General features: G+C 36.3%; 1 protein-coding gene across 26 annotated transcripts in view; it reads left to right on the forward strand.

The window, feature by feature from the left end:
* Positions 1–21,351, forward strand: part of PPP1R9A (protein phosphatase 1 regulatory subunit 9A) — a 313,914-nt gene that overhangs the window by 44,285 nt on the left and 248,278 nt on the right. The window lies entirely within an intron of this gene.

Consider the following 21,351-nt stretch of genomic DNA (forward strand, 5'->3'; position numbering starts at 1 on the left):
TCAGCAGAATCATGTGAGTTAAGTTACTTTCCCCCCAGTTTTATTGGTACGTAGTTGACAGACATCACTGTGTAAGTTGTACAGCATAGCGGTTTGACTTAGCATATGTTGTGAAGTGATTACTGCAATAGGTTTAGTTAGCATCCATCATCTCATATAGACATGATAAAAAACGGCAACTAAGAAAAAGTTTTTTTCCTTGTGGTGAGAACTCTCAAGATTTCCTTTCTTAACTTTTCCTTACATCATACAGCAGTGTTAACTATGGTCATCATGCTGTACATCACATCCCTGTACTGATTTATCTTATGACGGGAAGTTTGTACCTTTTGACTGCCTTCCTCCAATTCCTCTTCCCCCCGACCGCTTCCTCTGGTAACCACAGATCTGATCTCTTTTTCTGTGAGTTTGGTTTTGACTAGAGTGAGCAGAACCGGAGTAGAGGGATTCTGCCTGTGTGGGAGCTTTGCTGAGTTTACGTGCGGCAAACCCAAGAGCTAGCACTTAACGTTTGGAAGTTTTTTTCTGATTCTCCCGAAACCCTTAACTGCCTCTTGTTTCTACCCCCACCATCTTCCACCATTTACCCACTGATACAGGAAGGAGGAGGAGCAATCAAAGATGCGTTTCATGAGGACCATTTGGTTTAGTGGTTAAATTAGGAAGGGTAGTCCTCAGATTTCTTGCTCGTTCTGACTTTGGTCGGAGGTATGAAGCAGGGAATGAGACATTTAGCAGGTTAGCCCAAGGAACGTCCTCAGAATTGGGGGTAAATACTGTGGCTTCCAGATAGAAGAAGAATGGGATTTACCATAAATAAAAGGCTACTATGACTTAATTTAAAGACTTTGAGGCCTTTATTAGGCCTGTTTGTGGCTCAGACAGTGGCAAGAATTCATCAAAGTGTGGAGACATCTGTAATGACAGTGGTTTAAAAGGGACACACAGCTCTGGAAAGCTTCCCAGTAGGGCAAGGGCCTCACCTGGGGCTGGTAGGGTGGTGATGGGGAAACAAGTTAGAGCACCTTAAGTCACAGGGTATGATGTTGAGGTTGAGGGGCTGGCCCAGTGGCCCAGTGGTTAAGTTCGCACGCTCCTCTCTGGCTGCGCAGGATTTGCGGGGTTGGATCCTGGGTGCAGACCTGCATACCACTCATCAGGCCATTCTGTGGCGGCATCCCATATACAAAGTGGAGTAAGATTGGCACAGATGTTAGCTCAGGGCCAATCTTCCTCACACACACACACACGCAGAGAAAATGTTGAGGTCGTTTGCTCCTCTCTCCATTGGAGCACTTCTCTACTAAGGTTATGCCTTCTTGCTGGTAGAGTGGGCATTTCCAAAGGGTTCATGCTTCAAAATGACATGGGTTGCTTCTCCCCAACCAAAAATCCTATTCTTTTAAGAGGTATGTTTTTTCCTTTTTTTTAAGCAACAGTTCTCAAACTTTTTTTTTTCAAGCTGAAATTTTATTTAAAATGTAAAAGAAATGGTTCTTGAATTCTCAAACTTTTTGGTGTCAAGACTCCTTTACATAAAAATTGTTGAGAATGCCAAAACATTTTTGTCTAGGTAGATTTTATCTATTGTATAATAAAGAATAAATTAAGTTTCTATGGAAAGTATTTGTCTCTAGTGTTTTGCCTCTGTTCACTTATCTCAATAATTTATACTTCTCCCCCCCACCGCGTCCTTCCCGCCCCCCAAAAAACCCACTTGGCTTAAGAAGGTAGGATGAGTGCGGTTTCTACTTGGCATTCTTGGAGTATGAATAGCGGACGTTGGCAGTTTTACATTTCACATCGTTTGGTGTAGTTCAGACAGCTGGATTGGTGAGCCAGGGATAATGGGCTAGGCCAGCTCTTTCTGATGTTCGTTTCCATGTGAGCAGACTTCTGTTTCTGGGATCTCTTTTCTGTTCTGATGATTGACGTGTCTTTATTTCTACATCATTCACAAACTCGCTTTGTCAGTTTGTCTAAGTTTTGATATCAGTTAGTGCAAGTTGCCCCACCTGGTTCTTCATTAAGAGTGACTTTGCTTGTCTTAATCTTTTGCTTAGAATCAGCTTGTGAAATTCCTCGAAAATCTTTTTTCCATTTTGATTGGAATTTCATTGAATCTGTATGTCAAGTTTGAGAGAATTTTTATGATAATAAGTTTTCTAGTCCTTGGCTATGGAAAGGTATGTTGGTCTTCTCTAATATCTTCCTGATATGAGTTTTATAAGTTAATGTATAACTTTTGTTTAAAGTAGCTCTCTCTTTTATTTTTGTCCATGAATTGAAAGGCAGTTGATTTTTAATGTTGTTCTTATGACTGGTGACCTTCTTACTTATTATTAATTCTGAAATTTTGCTTGCAGATTATTTAGGTTTTCTAAAAAGATGATCATGTAATAGCTTAATAATAATAGTTTATTTCTTCTTTTCTAAGCCTGTATCTTTGTCTTTTTTTCTTGTCTTGCTTGGACCTGCCTTAAAATATTGACCAGAGGTGGTGGTAGTGGACTTTGTTGTCTTGTTCCTGATTTTAATGGAAATTATTTTAATATTTTATTATTATATGTGATATTTGTAGTTTTTGGTAGATATTCTTTATCAGGTTAAGGAAGTTCTGTTCAGTAGCCATTTATTTGCTGTTTTGTGCTTTAAATTTTAATGAATATTGAATTTCATTGAGCTTCTTTTCTATTTTTTAATAAATAGATGATCATATAGGATTTCTCTTTTAAGTACATTAATAGGTGTTTTTAATGTTAAAACATTCTTGAATTCATGGAATAAGTCCAACTGTTATATTTTATAATTTTTATTCACTGATTGATTTCATTTGCTGGTATTTTCTTCGGAGGTTTGCATCAGTGTTTGTCATTGGGATAGGCCCACAGTTTTCCTTCCTGTGGCTGTCCTTGCTTGGTTTTGGTGTAGGGGTCGTACCAGTCTCATTCAACGACCTGGGAAGTGGTTCCTCTCCTGTTTTCTGAAGTAGTGTGTGTAATGCTGGATTGATCTCTTCCTTGAGTGTTTCATTCAGTTTCTTGTAAGACCATATAGGCATTTTTTGTTTTTGAGAAGATTTAAAATTTTCATTCAATATCTTTAATGATTATAGCACTCTTAAGTTTGCAGCCACTTTTGAGTCAATTTTAGTAGGTTCTATTTTCTAGGAAATTATCCATTTTGTCTGAGTTTTCAAAATTATTAGCATAAAGTTCTTTATAATATTCTCTCTTTTTTTTAACTTCTGCTACAGCTGTAGTTCCTAATATTAACTTGTCTTTTTAATTTATCACAGAGATATGCCATTTTTAGTCTTTCTGATAGAATATTTTGTCTCTGGTCTTCTCTGTTATTTTATTTTTCTGATAATTTTTTATTTACATATTTTGAAGCTATTTAAGTATATACAAGTTTAGAGTTATGTCTTCCTTTATAATTTTTTAAACCAATCTTCACTTATATATCATTATACATCATTTCATTATTTCTGCTTATTGTCTGTTATGTCTGCTACAAATATAGCTATATCAGCTTTCCTTTGCTGGCTAGTGTGTCTTTTTTAATTTTTTTACTTGCAAACTTTGTGTCCTTATGTTTTAGGCATTTCTTATGAACAGCATACCATTGTAATTTTTGAAAATCAGACTTTTCTTTTAAATAGGGTATTTGGTCTACTTAGAGTTACTGTGATTGCTAATATATTTGTGTTTATTTTGAGCATTTTTTTGTGTACTCTCTCACTTTTGATGTTTTTCTCTTTGTGAATTTTTGAGTTTTTCCTTCTGACTTTTGTACTTTCCGCTACTACTTTGGCAGTCATAGATTCGATTTTTTAATTGGTTCCTCTAGAAATATATGTTTTTGTGTGTATACATACATATGTATGTGTGTGTGTGTGTGTGTGTGTGTGTGTGTATATATGTATATCTTAACAAAGTCTAAAGTTATTCAGTATTTTTACTCCCCTCCTGAATCATAAAAGTAATTTTTATTACTCCTCTTTCCATTTTACAAAATTGTCCATATTCTAGGTCTTTTTATAAACTTAGCAAATTAGGCGATTATTGTTAACAGAATCATTCTTTATTTATGTATGATTTATGTACCTGTTTTTAATTTTATTTTTTCACTGCTTATTCGTGTATTCCACATTTTCCTCTGTCATTAGTTTCTTTTTTCCTGACGTGTACCTCCTTTAATAAAGCATTATTGGTATTAAGCCCTATTGTGTTTTTTCTTTGAAATTTTATGCTTATTTTAAAGCAACCTTAAATATACTATCTGATTCCTATTGTAGGAAAACCAATTTAGTGTAAAAATTTTACTTCTTAAAATGTATAGCAAAGTGTAACTATTTTTGTGATTTCTCTTGCTTTGTTTTATCCATAGCCCTGTGCTCTTCCAGTGGCGTGGATAATCAAGAGTAGCCTGTAGGAGATTTAGAATCTTTTTTCTATTACAAAATTGGACTAAAATAGTTCTCCTATTTCTTGTGATTCCCACTGGATAGTACTTTCTTTTTTGCTCTAATTGCTGTCCTATAAAAATATCTGAACTTGTCTTAATTTTCTTTAGTTCCCTTAACTTGTCTGGGCACTGAATTTCCTTGTAAAAGGGGGATAGCTATTCTCAGTACATTCTTATTTGTTGCAAATCTGTTGTTTCTTGTGGTTTCAAAAATCAGTGCTTATTTGAGGGAGGAATAGGACTTAGAATTTCTTCATTCGTGTATTTGTAGTTCTGACACTGTGATAACCTGATGATTAAGAGTCTCCAAATTCTACCAATCTCCCATAAGCTTGCACCACTTTCTGAATCAGTCTTGACTTAGGCTTTAGGACGAGTATTGTTTCGAGTTGGGGAAGATTAGGTTGTTGTAGGATGGGAGCCCCTGTCTTGTTTCCTGTGTTTGGTTATCTGACTTCGGGGTACCTTGGCAACCTTAGCTGGGATCTTGCTTTCTGCTGCCAGGCCTGCCTGCCTCCCTGCCAGCCTGTACTGTTTCTTTCGCTCACTCTATCCTGTTGCCTGATGCTGTGTTCTCCAGTTACTATTTGCCACCAAGGTGGTTGTATTCCTTCTCTTAGTGGATGCTGCTGGATAAACTTCCACGTCAGTCATTTTAGTAGGCATGTCTGATTTCCCAGGACAGCCCATTTTGTTGGTATCTGAACCCATGTTCTAAATTACCTGTGGGCATTTCAGAAAGGACAAAGTTGGTTTGTTACACAAACTTTCAAGGAAAAATTAACTGCAAGTAAGAAAGCTTCTTCTTTTTTTTAAAATAAACTTTATTGAGGGGCCAGCCTGGTGGGATAGTGGTTAAGTTCACGTGCTGTACTTTGGCGGCCCAGGGTTTGCTGGTTTGGATCCTGGGTGTGAACTGCTTATCTAGCCATGCTGTGGCGGCATCCCACATAGGAGAACTAGGAGGATTTACAACTAGGATGTACAACTATGTACTGAGGCTTTGGGCGGGGGGATGGGGGAAAGAGGAAGATTGGTAACAGTTGTTAGCTCAGGGCCAGTCTTCCTCACCAAAAAAAAAAAAAAAAAGAAAAGAAAAGAGAAACCTTATTGAAAGCATATGTGGCATTAATATTCTTTGTCTGGTTGTAGTTTATTTCCAAACAAAAATATAATCACCACCTATGTGCCGTAAGAGCAGAATTTTAAATCTTTTATTTTATATATAAAGATTGATTTCTTAATTTTATTCATTTTAAAAGCGTTTCATATTATTTTGTCATATTTAATTAGACTAAACAAATGGATTATTTTTGTACAGTATTGAAATAATACCTAGTTGATTTCTTTCAATTTTTAGTTGCTACCCACTGATTAATTTTGTAACTCAGCAGAAGTTGTAGTGTAGTGTGACTAGTTAAAATTTAGCAGTAGGAAATTTTATAAATTGATGCAGCGGTGGTAAAAAAGTGTTTTCCAGAGCATGCATTTTTGTCCCTATGAGCTATACTTTCAAGTATAAAGGCAAATGAGAGAACTAAATGTATTAGATTTCTTTTCTCAAATAATTCTATCGTAAAACTAGTATCTTCTTCTTGTATCCTTTTTTGGGGGGTGAGGAAGATTGGCCCTGAGCTAACACCTGTTGCCAATCTTTCTCTTTTTGCCTGAGGAAGAGTAGTACTGAGCTAACATCTGTACCAGTCTTCCCCTGTTTTGTATGTGGGACACTGCCACAGCATGGCTTGATGAGTGGTGTAAGTCTGTGCCCAGAGTCCAAAGCTGTGAACCCAGGCCGCCGAAGCGGAGTGCACTGAACTTAACCACTACACCACTGGGCCAGCCCTGTAAAACTGGTATCTTTAAGTAGTTTTCCTTTTTTCTGAATTTCCATGCATTCTGGCTTATGTTAACTTTTTTGTCTGAATATCTACTTTTTACTTAAAGTAAAAAAAATGCTATATGTATGGATTGCCAGCCTCCTGAAGGCAATCTTACCTTTCTTTATTCCAGAATCTTCCGTAGTCCTTGACTCAGTGCTTGTCCACAGTGCATAGAAGGGCTTCAGTCAATGTTTGAATAGAAATCAATCAGATGAACCAGCTTTAAAGTTTAGATTCAGAATTTTCATTTGTCAATATTTGCAAAGATGTAGGTAATTAATAAGATAACTACTTTTCTGCAGTTCTTTATATCCAGATATCAGTACATGATCAGTTTTTCTTTTTACAAATAAGATGTTAAACATCAACGTGGTTTCTGTCGTGTTTAAATATATCTTTTGAAATGTAATTGTTATTATGCTCTTTATTTCTTTTAGCACATATGAGATGGAATCGCAGAGTTCTCAAGTTTTGTATCTTATTTTGAAACAAGTAGAAAGTTTGGTTCCTTATATCCTTTGTTTTAAAACTACATTGCGGTGAGTTTTATCTGTTAATAGTGGACTTATTCTTGGCACTACATCAGATATTGAAGGGGAAAGTGCTTTCTTGCCTCATTCATAGCAGAAAGAGGTAGACAGCCCGACTCCAGACTAGCTGTCAAGCTGACAAGGGTTAAACCTCAGAGTTCCTTATTTCTTAAAAATTTTTGTTCCTGAAATCAACCCCGTCAGTATTACTGACAACATTCTTGGAAGACTATGTCTCAAGGAAGGAAGAATTTATAAAACAAGTGATCCTGCTGGATAGAAAAGAAGAAAAGGATGTTCTTAGGGAGTACTGATGGAAAAGTGAAAGCCAGAATTTTAGGGAAAGAGTGATCAGGAGGCAGATGGAACTACAACTTAGTGGTGATTGTCACGTTTGGGTGGAGCTGGGGTGCAAACGTTAGGTAAGGGCAGGGGGATTGTTCTTTTTCTGATGTTGATGTTTACTTACGCTTTGGGTTTATTGTATTATTGGAGGTGATAGGCTCATTTTTCACTTTTTCTCAACATAAATTTAGTATAATAATAAAAGTGCATTATCTTTAATTCCTTTTCCGTATGTTGTCTCTTACTTTTGAAATTACCTGTATAAAATTTGGGAGCAAGCTTTCATCCTTTAACAAGTGCAGGAACCTGGATTATTACTCTTTCTGCTGCTTTCAGAGACCTATAGTGGTTGGCTTTAGTGTGGTTACAGATTGGCATCTGCGATATCATACTTATCCCATGTTGCTGAAACCCCTCTCATCACACCTCTTTTTGTAGGAATGACACGAATAGTGGGCAGTAAGCCATACTAAGTAAATCAATTATAATTTTTTTCCTTCTGTTTTTGGCCAAAGTGGTTATGAGAAAGCACCTGTAGATTTGATAGGCCTGTTATCATGATTTCTGGGTAGAAATTTTACAAGCAGCTAATATTCTCTTTTACATTAGAAAGTGGCTCAGTGGGTGAGGTATTGGTGTTAGACCCTTGTTCTTTATTGACCACTAATCAGGTATAAATGTGAATTATAAGTGCCCACCGAAGGCAAGACATAATTGTACTTTGTGTGCAAAAAATGCCTAAGATGTGGTTGCTGGTCTCAGTAGCTCCAGCGCTTTTCAAGAACACAGCAGAAACTAGGTAAATTTGTGAATGATGTGCGGCTGGGAGTTTATAAATTCGGTTCCAGATACTGTGGCCTTCGTGCCTGCACCTTACTTCCGGCTTGAACTAAGCATGTCTGCTTGAACCTCCCTTCTTCCAGATGTTGACATGACTGGGTCCTGATATCCAGGTCGCTGTGCCTAAGTGTCACCTCCTTAGAGGCCTTTCCTATTCTCTAGTTTAGATTAGTCTCTTAGGCTCTGTCACTCACACTTTTTGTTACCACAGTATGACTTTTCAATACCTGATGTTTTCTTCTTCAGTAATTTCTTCCCTGTTAGAATTTATGCTCCAGGACAGCACAGATGTATCTCTCTCATCCACCTCTGTATCTCCAGGGCCAAGGTCAGTGCCTGGCACAAGGCAGGTGCTCAAAAATGTTTACTAGTTGAATGGTACATTTTCTCATTGAAACCTTTTTTTGGTTATTGTTATTTGTTATGATGTTACTGTGGGAATTATTATGGGAATTAAATGATAGTTGAGCACTAAAACATAATGAATGCCCATATCAAATTAGAGCTCTGAGGTCAATATAGTTCATTAAGTCATCGGCAAAATTAAATTAAGCTTTGTGATTGTGTTTACTTTTTTGTTACATTGATTGTACATTTATTTCCATTCATAAAAATTGAAACCTGGCTAAAATCCCAGATTATGTAAATGATTTCTTTTTTTAATTGACTTGGTTATTTTCAAAGAAAAGAGACATTTTCTGTATCACCGCCCAAATTCCCATTAGGGCTTTTACAACAGTATGGCTTAAAATAACAAGGATGAATATAGTTACATACTTTACAGGTTACCGAGTTGGGAAAATAGTTAATGAATGGTACTACAAAGTTAATGAAAATAGTTAATGAAAAACCACTAGAAAGTGGAGTAAAAGGTTTCATTTATATCCAAACTGAATCTAGAGTGTATCTAGAGTGTATTCTAGATTCAGTTTGGATATAAATGAAAAAGCGCAAAGTGTGTCAAGATTAGTAAGTATTTCATTTTACTTTTGCAAAGAGGCATTTACTCATACCTTCTGTATTTGGTAACTACCTGTAGTCGAAGGGATTCTGTGAATTCACATTCTGTAGAAGAAGTAGCCACTTTGAAAGCCTGTCACTAAATTTGCTTTATTTAATATGAAGTTCTTTGTACTCCGGAGCGTGGTGATTGTGTGTAGGAAAAATTATCCAGTGATTATATTGATTTTGAAAATTAATGTTTAAACTTACAGATTGCAATTCCTAGTTTTCTCTTTAGCTTGTAAGTTCAGTTTTTATATCATATTATTTTTGTTATGTCTATCAAATTTTAACAGTTTAAAGGTTTTGAATGATATTTAGTCCCATTTATAAATTTAAACACCTTAAGCCATTTAAAACTCTATTTATGTAAAACTCTATATATGTAAACTCTATTTATGTAAAATTTATTACATTTGATTTAAGTACTTTTCTGAGAACTAACATAATTCTTTTTTTTTTCCAACATAGTTCTTATACATCTCATAAATTAAACTTAGAAATATGGTGACTCTAAAGTTCCCAAGGCATGTCAACACCATGTATAAAGATAGCGTGGTTTCTACTTCTAATCACTAGTCTAAATCAGTTACTCAATTTTGTAGTTTAATTGGAATTCCAAGGCCGACTTATCACTCTAATAGGTCAAATTTTCTTTAAAAGTTACAAATACTTAAAATATGGTTGAAATTATCATAGTAATGATATGAACTTGGTTCTTCTAAAAATTTTTATATTCTAAATCTCCTCAGAATTATATCATCCCAAGCAATTTTCTCAACTATTTGAGACTACGTGAGGAATATGAGCAGGATGCTTATCAATTTCTTTTCAGTTCATTTCACAGATACATTAAACTTTATTTATACTTAACAAGGATGTATTGTTAGTCCCTTCTTAACCATATAACCCACATCCCTATTCTACCCATGTATAGAATATTGTCTATAATACTTGGTTGGATTTTGTATTTCTTTGGCTCATAAGATAATTACATATCTTTTCACCAAACTTTAAAATTGATGGAATTCTCTAACTTTTTTTTAATGTTCTTTCTGCATGACTGGTGCACAAAAATTTTACTGATATTAAAAATATCTGATTAAGTGCTTGCATTTGCTTAAGACTTTGTTCAGTCACAACTTCCAAGGTCATTCTACTACTGACATTAAATAAAAATGATCAGTGAACTCTGTTAGTCTCTTGACCCTTCTTCAGGGGTTTGTGTATGTCCTCTGTAGTAGGGGGAAAAAGAAAGTGCTCTTAAAAGATCCACTGATGCTAATTCTATGATATGTTTATATCATAAATGAGAGTCTCTGTTCCGTTTCGTTTAGGTCAAAATGAAATGAAGAGAGGGCTCTGGAATCCTTTTAGAAAGTAGGGGAGATAAAGGAAATAACACTAAGTCCTACACTTTGCCAGGAGTTTTACCATGTATTATGCAATTTAAGTGCATTTCCTTCTTACCATATACCTGTCAGGTAGGTATTATGAGTTCCTCATAAAGGCACTTTATTTATAGATAAAGAGATAGTGCTTCAGTGAGGTTAACGACTTGCCAGAGGTGATAAAACTAAAAGTGGTGGAGCCAGAATTTGAATCTCTTTCTGTTTGTGTCCAGATCTCTTTGTCTGCCTTGTCAGAAGATAAATGGAAATAAAATGGAAAGTGTGTTCATTTAAAAAATGGTGCATGCTTCCTCTCATTTGCCTGTTTTCCCTGCTAATGCATTTAGTAGAAAAGCAAAGTTCAGTGCATTTCCTAAATTGCTCCTCTTGGTCTTGTAGACTCACTTGTAGGCAGGGAAAGATTCACATTCTATAGAGCTGGCATCCACTTGCAGCCTTCCATAGTCTTTTTTCTATGTAAATTAGTTTGAATAGGCAAAGGAAAGAGTTGAGTAAGGATATGATGCATCTAGTCCGGAAGGGAAACTCCTAAATTCACTACAATCCTAACTCCGGTTTGTTCTCTTCTCCTTCCTCTGCTTCATAAGAAAGAAACAAAGCTGGCCAATAAAGTGACAGATTTGCCCTTGAAGGAGATTAGGATATGCTACCCCAAAATATGCCCCTTTGGCATAAGGATTATTTTGAGCTCGAGAAAATCGAATCAACAGATGCAAGAAGAATTCTCTGCCCTCCCTTTATCTGCCTAAAAGCAGGGCATAAATTCCCTCGTGAAAAGATCCTCCCTCCAGTGCCACGAAGAGGAGAGTGACTCTTATCACTGGGTTTGGAGAGTTGGCGCTGAGATGAGTATGCATAAATAAACCTTATTAAAATATTTTGCTCTTATCTTCCATTAGTTTCCCCCATATATTTCCTAGTTACTTACCCACAATTTATTCTCCCTCGAAGTCTAAACCCCCTTTCGTTTGTTAAAATGGTGTATAAACTCCTAAGTCTAACACTTCTTTGAGTTTCACTTCTTTCTGTGACCTCCCAGGAACCTAAAGTATTAGTAAAAACTGTATGACTTTTCTCCTGTTAATCTGTGTTTTGTTAGTTTAATTTTCAGGCTCACCATCACTGAACCTAAGAGAGTAGAGGAAAAGTCTTTTCTCCTTGACACCTAAAAGGGAAACTTGAACCTTACAAGGCATAGTTCATTTTTTCATATAACTGGGGTATCTTTTGGCTGTATCAAATATTTATGCTTTTCAAAATGGTATCCTGACTAATAATATTAGTATATTATTCTAATAACCCAGTGGGTTGAGTGGAACAGGTATTATTTCTATTTAATGAATAAGGAAATAAAAAATTGAATAAGCTGAGTTGCCTACCTCACACTGATTCGGAGTAGAAAATCTCTAATCTTTTAAGAGGGAAGACTGTGAAGTTCCTTATAAATATAAAAGTAGATAGATTTAGGACTTCTACCTGCTTATCTACAGGAAGTTGGAGCACTAGGGAGTTAAGGTTAATTTTAGAAATGACTGGTGCCCCCTTTCCAAAAACTATTTAGAAATATTTGTACCCACTGTGGTAGCAAATCGTGCCAAATTTGGATGTAAATAGCCTCTTAAGCAGCAAATTATTATTTAAAGTTTGAGTTAAAGTATTTGGGAAATGTTTGTCCAAGGCCTTTAACATACTCTTGTTTTACTTGTGATTTGAGCATGTATCCTAGAACAGAATTTTATTGGTACAACCAGTGTGTTTGGGCAGAGCCTGAGGGTCTGTATGTCAGAGGATGCTCATTTTGCCTTAATTTGTGAATATTGTTGATTATTATAGGAATATATGACTGCTCATTGTGTGCTTAATATCTATCTATTGAATTAACTTTTGAATCTTTAGTGGGCTTTAGGATAGAAACTTACTTAGATAATGTGAATTTCCTGGGATTTGCTGCAGATCAGCTAATCCTCTGGTCTTAATTTAAATCTTATCAGCTATCAAGAGTATCAGAACTCTTTCTCCCAGAATCAGTTTCTTTTTTGTGTGTATAGTCCACCTGGGTATCCATCCTTATATAGAATGAGTTTTTAAAAAGTACTAGCTTATGTCCAATCCATTCTCAGATTAACTCCTGCTGTATTTCTGTGCAGTTGACTGTTCCTAAAATTTATAAATCACAGAAGTGTGCTACAGCTCAGATAGCTGTTATTAATCAATTTCATTAAGTATATACTGACAACTCTAGTGGCTTAGCTGTTCTTAGATTTTTAAAGAACTTCCTCATGAGGCAAGATTGTTAGATATTATTTTATAGGGTTGTCAGTTGAAACTAGTGGGTTTGAAAAAGTTCCACTCAGTAGTTCTACAAATATGCAAAAGAGTTTTTTCCTGCTATGTGGGGGTTTATGACGTATGACCCTAAATTGGATTTCTTTAGCCTCTTTCCCATAAGAAAACCTCACTTTTCTGTTTAAAAATGTGTAGAAGTTATTCCTTATAAGGAGAAAATCTAGGATTCTATTTATAAGCATATAGTGTTCAAGTTAAAAAACTAATGTTGAAAATTCAGATAAACACGTAGCAAAATCACCTTGCATTAAAAAAAAAACGTTGAAATGATGCATATGGAATCTAAAAAATAAATATACCTTAAATGCAATGAAGTCCACCTTAATTTTAGGCTTGATTTTGGGAGTCTGAGTGACTTCAGTGTCATTGACTTGGGCATAAAAGGACTAAGTATATTCCCACTGCCGTCAGGGTAGCATATTAACACAGCTTCCTTTGAATTTGTGTGTCTGTGGGTTTCAGTGTAGGTAGGAGACTTGCCGCAGCATAGCAGGATAATACATGGTAGCTCTCAGGGAAAGAAATTTCCTTTCCTGGATTTACTTCTTCTTTGTGTATGTTTTATCAGTGAAACGATTTACTTTTGAATGTATCAAGTCACAGCATTTAACATTCCAAATAGAAAGCATTTAAATACAGCAAAAATCTCTCTGTTCAAGATGTGTGGGGAATCAAGCATTTGGGTTAAATAACCTCATAGCCTTTACATGGATAACTAATTCTCAAAATATTAAAATAAAATATATTTAATATCAAAACTTCTTTGAATATAAGTTGTGTGTGTGTGTGTTTATGATGATGTAAACATGGGATTTTAGGCATCTGAAATGAATTGTGGGCTTACCAATTAAGTAGCACTTAACCTGTATTGGTGATGTATAGAATGAAAGTTTGTGAATGAGGGTTTCCAAATTCTAATATGCTGGATAAATCAGTTTTCAACTACAGTCACTATTTTTTATAACAGCTGTATTGAAATACAATTCAGATACCATAAAATTGTTTTTAGTGTATTCACAGAGTTACTTAACCATCATCACAATCAATTTTAGAAATTTTCATCACTCTTAGAAGGAACTCTATACCAGGTCACTCCCCAGACCCCACTCATTCCAACCCTAGGCAACTGCTAATCTCCTTTCTATGTCTTGATCTTCCTGATCTGCACATTTTATATAAACAGAATAATACAGCAAGTGGTCTTTTGTGTCTGGCTTCCACATGTTTTTAAGGTTCATCCATGTTGTAGTATTATGCATCAATACTTTATTCCTTTTTATGGTCAAATAATATTCCATTATATAGATATAGTATATTTATTTATCTAGTCATCAGTTGATGGACATTTGGGGTTCTTTCCCCTTCTTGGCTACTGTGAATAATGCTGCTATGAACGTTCATGTATAAGTTTTTGTAGGGACATAAATTTTCGTTTCTTTTGGATATATACCTAGAATTATATAGTATTTGAAAACATTAATTTTACCTTGTTAAAACTAAGTAACATTCTGTATATAATGAACTAACTTAAGGAAACATCTGTGACTAGTGGGGATTTTTTTTCAAATTCTGGCTCTAGTGTTTAAACCTTTTATGCCTCTGTTTTCTTACATGGCAAATGAGAATCTGACTGAAAGATCTCTGTGGTCCGTTTAAACTCTTAGGCTCTTTCTGTGTGTGTGTTCTCATTCGGCAAACATTTGTTAAGTGTCTACTCTGTGGCAGATTTGTGCAAGGACTTGGGGATAGTAAGTCTTCAGAGGACCCTAGAGGCTAGTAGAAAGGTGCAGAGAGGGACCCAAAAAAGTGCAGAACTCTTAAGTCAACAGTTAGAAGCCAGTGTTGTGCATTCCCAGAGGCGAGTAATCACTGAACACTGGTGGACCACTGAGCAGTGATGCCTAACCCATTGTGAGCCAGGGCATGGGTGGGGGAGTTCTGGGAAAATCTCTTGGCGGAAATGACACTTAAGCAACCCTCAGGAAGCCAGCCAAGTGGATTAATGGGTAAATGGCATTTTATAACAAAAACTACTTGGTAATCATTTCATGCTTAAAATTTGGGTAAATGAATTGTTAAAGTTGACCAGGCAAGAAAAGACTGCAACATGTGTTTTCTTTACTACTCATTGCAAGAGAATGTAAAACAAACTGATTAAGCTTAAAATAACTCTTAACTTTTACTTGAACTCTTACTTGAACTATTCTGGTCACCTTCGAAACTTACTTGAACTCTGACTTGGACTATTCTAGTTATCTTCAAAACTATTTATCAGCATGAGAGAATTGTTGCCTTTTCTTTTCTTTTTTCAAGAAGAAATTAAACTTCATTTGTTTAATAGTCATTAAATTTTTAATACTTCAATATCTTCTCACAAGGAAATGCCTGGGAATGGCCTTGGCTGAGGGTCCCTGGGATGAGAAAACCTCAGAATGGAGTTGTTTGGGCTAGGCACGCAGATCTATTGTGCAGGCCTGGCCAGCTTCAGCCTGGGCATGGGCCGGATGGTGGCTGTGGGCCTGAGTCTTGACTGCAGCTCCTGTCAGAGACTGCAGCATGTTGCTGAGCACCATGAGTGTGGGGGGCACTTTTGCCGTGAGACCTGCTGGGTAAAGCCTTTTCTTTTTGTTACTTTTGAGGCTCTTGGCCTCACCCTCTTTCTTTCTCTTTCTTTCTGAGAGAGAATTGACATATAACACTGTGTAACTTTAAGGTGTACAACATATTCATTTGATACATTTATATACCGCAGTAGGGTTCCCACTGTGGTGTTAACTCACATCTCCATTGGGTCCCATAATTATCATTTCTTTTTTGTTGTGGGAACATTTATGATCTAGTTTTTTAGCAACTTTGAGGAATATAATACAATATTGTTGACTGTAATCACAATGCTGTGTATTCGATCATCAGAACTTACTCATCTCCTAATTGCAAGTTTGTACCCTTTAGCCAACATCTCCCCATTTTCTCCACCCTGCAGCTCCTGGTAACCAGCATTCTCTCTGTTTCTGTGAGTTCAACTTTTTTAGATTCCATGTATAAATGATATCATATAGTATTTGTCTTTCTGTCTGACTTATCTCACTTAGCATAATGTCCTCAAGGTCATTCCATATTGTCGCAAATAGCAGGATTTCCTTCTTTCTCATGGCTGAATATTCCATATATATTCCAATAATATTCCATATGTGTATATATACCACATCTCCTTTATCCATTCATCCACTGATGTATATGTGGGTTGTTTCCATATGAGAGCTATTGTGAATAATACTAAACATAGGAGTGCAGATATGTCTTTGATATCCTGTTTTCATTTCCTTTGGATATAAAATTGGAAGTGGAATTGCTGGAACATGTGCTAGTTCTATTTTTAGTTTTTTGAGGAACCTCCATACTGTTTTCCATAGTGGCCACTTCAATTTACATTCCCAATAGCAGTGCACAAGTGTTCCCCTTTCTCCATATCCTTGCCAACACTTATCTTTTGTCTTTTTGAGGATAGCCATTTTAATGGGTATGAGGTGATATCTCATTCTGATTTTGATTTGCATTTCCTTGATGATTAGTGATATTGAGCACCTTTCCATGTTTGTGTTGGCCATTTGTATGTCTTCTTTGGAGAAATATCTATTCACTTCCTCTCCCCATTTTTAAATCAGATTATTTCTTTTTTTGTTATTGAGTTGTATGAGCTCTTTATACATTTTGGATGTTAACCCTTATCAGATATGTGGTTTGCAAATAATTTCTCCCATTCTGTGGGTGCCTTTTCATTTTGTCGAGTGTTTCTTTTGTTGTGCAGCCTTTTAGTTTGATGTAGTCCCACTTGTTGATTTTGGCTTTTGTTGCAAGAGTTCACAGTTCTCTATTCTTTTTGTAACTAGCAGGTGAGTGTATATAACTTTGGAATCCTTTTTATGTAGTAATCTGTAGTATCATGGTGGTGTTCCCCTGGGAGTGATTGTGGGTCACTTGAGAAACAAACTAAACCATAACCAAAAAAAAGGTGCACTGAGAATTGTTCTAACTTGTAGAAGGAATGATCTAGTTGAAGTATTTTATTTGTATTTTTTTTTGTTGAGGCAGACTGGCCCTGAGCCAACATCTGTTGACAATCTTCCTCTTTTTGCTTGAGGAAGATTGGCCCTGAGCTAACATCCGTGCCAGTCTTCCTCTATTTTCTATGTGGGATGCTGCCACAGCGTGGCTTGATAAATAGTATGTAGGTTTGCAGCCAGGATCTGAACCTGCAAATCCTGGGCCACCAAAGTGGCGTGTGCAAACTTAACCACTATGCCACTGGGCTAGCTTCTAATTGAAGTGCTTTTAACATCTCTTTAGTCCTATGAACTTTGTTCATAAAATGAAATTTTCAGGATTTTTAAATTGGTCAAGATCCAAGAATTCTTTCTTCCTCTCCCAAGTTCTTCCGTGTCTTTTATCCTCATCATTTCATTTAAAACCTGATGAGGGGCTGGCCTGGTGGCTGAGAGGTTCGTGCTCAGCTTCAGTGGCCCAAGGTTTCGCCAGTTTGGATCCTGGGCGAGGACATGGCATCACTCATCAGGCCACGCTGAGGCGGCGTCCCATATGCCACAACTAAAAGGACCCACAAGTAAAATATACAACTATGTACTGGGGAGATTTGGGGCGAAAAAGCAGGAAAAAAAAAAGAAGATTGGCAACAGTTGTTAGCTCAGGTGCCAATCTTTAAAAAAAAAACAGCAAACACCTGATTTAAAGCTCTGCCTTGAAGGAAGCCTTTTGTCATTAAAAACTCCCCTTACGCTGTTTTCTTGCATACTGATTTGCAAATTATTACCCAGTTTGTATTCTCATAATGGATTGGTTTAAAATAAAAATATGGAGATATTTCTGACCTGGCCATGATGATGGAGGCACACACAGAAGGTGACTGCAGGACGTGAATGACAGCATTTAATTTTAGTTCATAAATGCAGTTATTTGTTTTTTCATAATCCTTGGTTTTGTACTGTACCTGTTATTTTAATAAAGTCTTGTTATTTTAATTAGGCAGGTTGTCTCTTCTAAGTTTTATTTCTACATCTATGAGTGCATAAGATTCATGTTGACCTCACCTTTCCTGATTTATTACCCTGATAGAGATCAAACGTAGAACAGAGAGAAGGGAAACAACCTTTCTTAGATGAAGCAATGCATTCTTAAATTATGCTGTTAATGCTTTTTTTTTTGCTACAAATGTGACAGGCTGCTCATTCTCTGGCAGTGACCTCTACCTTGGCCCTGACTCAGCTGGTATGATGGCTCTTTGTGCAAATATTTTCTCAACCTTCAATTTGTCACAAGTAGCTAAGCATTATCCCAAGAATAATAGATATATGATTTTTCTAGCATTAGCAGAGAGGCTGCAGGACTAACTCGTTCCAGCTGTGTTTCTTGGATTTGGTTTTTCTTCTCAGGAACTGGCCTTTCTGAGCAAGAAGAAAATGAATGGTCAGTTAAATGGATTTGAAATAGGTGTGTACTGGCCTTGCTGTGAGGAAGATTAATCTGAAGATAGGTTGAAAGCACCTGGAATACCTTAGGCTTTTGCTGATCTGAACGTAAAGTGTCATCAAGTCGTGGGGCCAGGTAGCTACCATGTTACCGATGGGAAGACTGAATCTTAGAGAGAGAGAGGGACTTACCAAAAAATTGTTCCACTCTAAATTTAATACACACTTTCTGACTTTAAGTTCCATGCTCTTTCCATTTCTTTGTAGTATATAAAGACCAATGAAATGAACAGATTTTTAATAGTGAGAAAAGAACTACTTCCCAGTCAGGCTAATTAAAAACAAAAAGAAGTAGAAATTACTTAGTACATTTCCTGAATGTTTCAGTTATTTAAAACAGTGTTGAGATTTCATTTCCTTTACTTTTTTCCCTTATGAGATTTTTGTCCCTTTTCTTAAATGCTGTGAGCACAGGGAACCTCCACTAAACATAAAGTAAAAAATATATCCACTGCATCATAAAAACAATATATGTGTTTGTATATTTTGTTTGTTTACTAAGATAATTTCTACCTTAGATCGTGAACTCTTACAGATAAAAGGGCCAAACTGTTCATTTAATCTAATGATGCTGCATCTTGTACTGTGTATTGAGAGAAATACAGGACTTTGGATTGGTAGACTGGAAGGAGAAGATCCTTCTAGGTAAGAAGAGTAGCTTGAATAAAATCCTGTTTTGGGAACAACTCAAGTTGATTCATTTAGTGTAGTTGATGGGGCCTTGTATGCTAGCCCTGGAATTTGGACATAATTAAAGGGGTAATAAAAGCCAGTATTGGCTATTATTGAGTAAGGGAGGGATTTTTAAAAAGTGCTTTAGTTAAGATTGTTGTTTAAGAGAGGTAGAATGAATAAAAGGCTAGAAAAATGTCTGAAAGCAATTGTAATAAAGTGATGTGTTGAGAGCCAAGAAGGGAGATTGGGACTTAAGCTTTCCCTTGAGGAGTGCGTAGATCAGAAAGGAGTGGACACTGTAGATTTTGGGGAATTGAGTTGGTGGTGGTGTGGTATGTCGCACTAAGATGAGTACAGTCATTGAAGTAGGAATTAGCATTTTGAATGAAGGTTTGTGACTGGAGTAGAGGGTTCATGGAGGACGAGAGAGAGATAGCTTGTGATTAGGTTATACACAGTCTCAAAAATTAGGAAGATGAATTTTAATTACGGCATGTAAGTCAAGGCAAGTTATAGAGCAGAGAAAACGAAAGTGGTGTTTTAGAAATTTCAATTTGAGGAACTGTTGACACTGTTTAGGAAATCCATTGTGGATTTAGGAGCTTGGACTCTGGTAGCAATAGGATTTCAGAGAGGAAGGATGTGGTAATGGATGAACTGGATGAGTTAAGGATGAATTGAAGGTAGAGGTTTTCAAACTTGAATGTGCACTAGAATCACCAGAGGAGCTTTTCAGCATTCCTAGGTAGCACACTTTGAGGTTCTGATTTTGGAAGGATGGGTAGAGGGCAGAAATCTGTATTTTTAAAAAGTTCTTTAGGTAATTCTGATGTAAGTGGTAAATAAAAGTTCCCAGCCAGAGACACTGGGAAAATCACAGATGAAGAAATGGAAATTAGGGGAGTAATTTTGCGAGGCAAATGGTGAGTTTGGTTTTGGACAAGTTGAGTGTGATCTTTGTATGCTCAATGAGTTTGATGGTAGTACATCCAAGTGGAAAGAGCTGTCCTGTAAAATAGATCTTTGCGTTCGACAGAATACATCTGTCTGGCTGTGAGAGTGGATGACGTATCAAGAGGAGGAAGGGTGTTGGAAAAAGAGCAAGAGTATGACCTTTTCTTCTGATTAATTTACCTCAGAAGCATCAGGGTGCTGATGGATCTCTTCAGTGAAGTCAGCTCAACACAGCTTCATTCTTGTTTTTCTTCTAAAAGAAACTGACATTTCTTGTTTTGTTTTCTCACTCTGGGAAATATACATAAATGTCTTTGGCAGAGTCAAGCTGGTCTTGACATAGCTAACAGTATTTTCCACCACTGTAGACAGCTGTTTGAACTATTCAGTTGAGGCACATTAAAATAGTTCATAAGTAAATAAAGCACTGTTCATAATTATAGCGCTTATCTGTGACAGTATGTCAGTAACTTCTTTGGCTCTGTGCCCTCTACTCCTTACCTATTTCAGTGTAGGCATTGATGTGGTTATTATGTTAATAATACGAAGTATCCTCGCTTATGAATGATTCTTAATCCGTATTTTTCAGGACCCCCAGAAAGCTTATCAGATAATTTTAGCTAGTATTTTGAAATTCTCAAAAGTTAATTCTAATTTCTCCTAATTTGGAAAACAAATGCTCTGTTGCACTGTTTAGAAAAGTCTGAGGATATAAATTGCTCTGGTCCCTAAATCAAATAACTAGTGACATTGTACTTCAACCCCAAAATTGATATGAATCACTGTGATAAAGGAAATTTAGTCCAGTCCATTCATAGCGGAAAAAAAGTAGCCTGGTAGCTTCAAGCCCTTCTTTTGGCTTTGCTGCAGATTTTATAAAATGTTAAGCAAGCTCATTCACCTCTGGACAAGCTGGAGGTCTTTGAATCTGCACCAGCTGAGTGGAAGAGGCCTAATATAAAGTGACTTATTCTTAAACATATTCAGAAAAGCCATGGGCCAGATTGAATCCCATGAAACCTAACCTATATACAGATAGTTTCCAGCATATAAGCCAGTTGTGTTTCAAAAGTTTATGTGTAAGGCAGCTGTTTGGAACTCAGAACACATTTTTTCCCCTCTTACTGAAATAGTATAAAATATATTGGCTGTGTTCCCAGGCCAGCTCACAAACCTTTTTAACCCAAAATGTATGTTAGTACGTTAAGTTCTAACTGTACAGCTTCACTTTGTTAAGTTGATATTTTTGTTTCTGTGGGAGAATACATCCTAAATCAGTTTGAAAGAAACACATTATCTTTGCTTAGCTAGGTTGGGGTCTTCTCAGAAGACGTCACTGGTCAAGCTGGGA

The sequence above is a fragment of the Equus przewalskii genome, chromosome 4 (genome assembly GCF_037783145.1).
Source record: "Equus przewalskii isolate Varuska chromosome 4, EquPr2, whole genome shotgun sequence".
Lineage (NCBI taxonomy): Eukaryota > Metazoa > Chordata > Mammalia > Perissodactyla > Equidae > Equus > Equus przewalskii.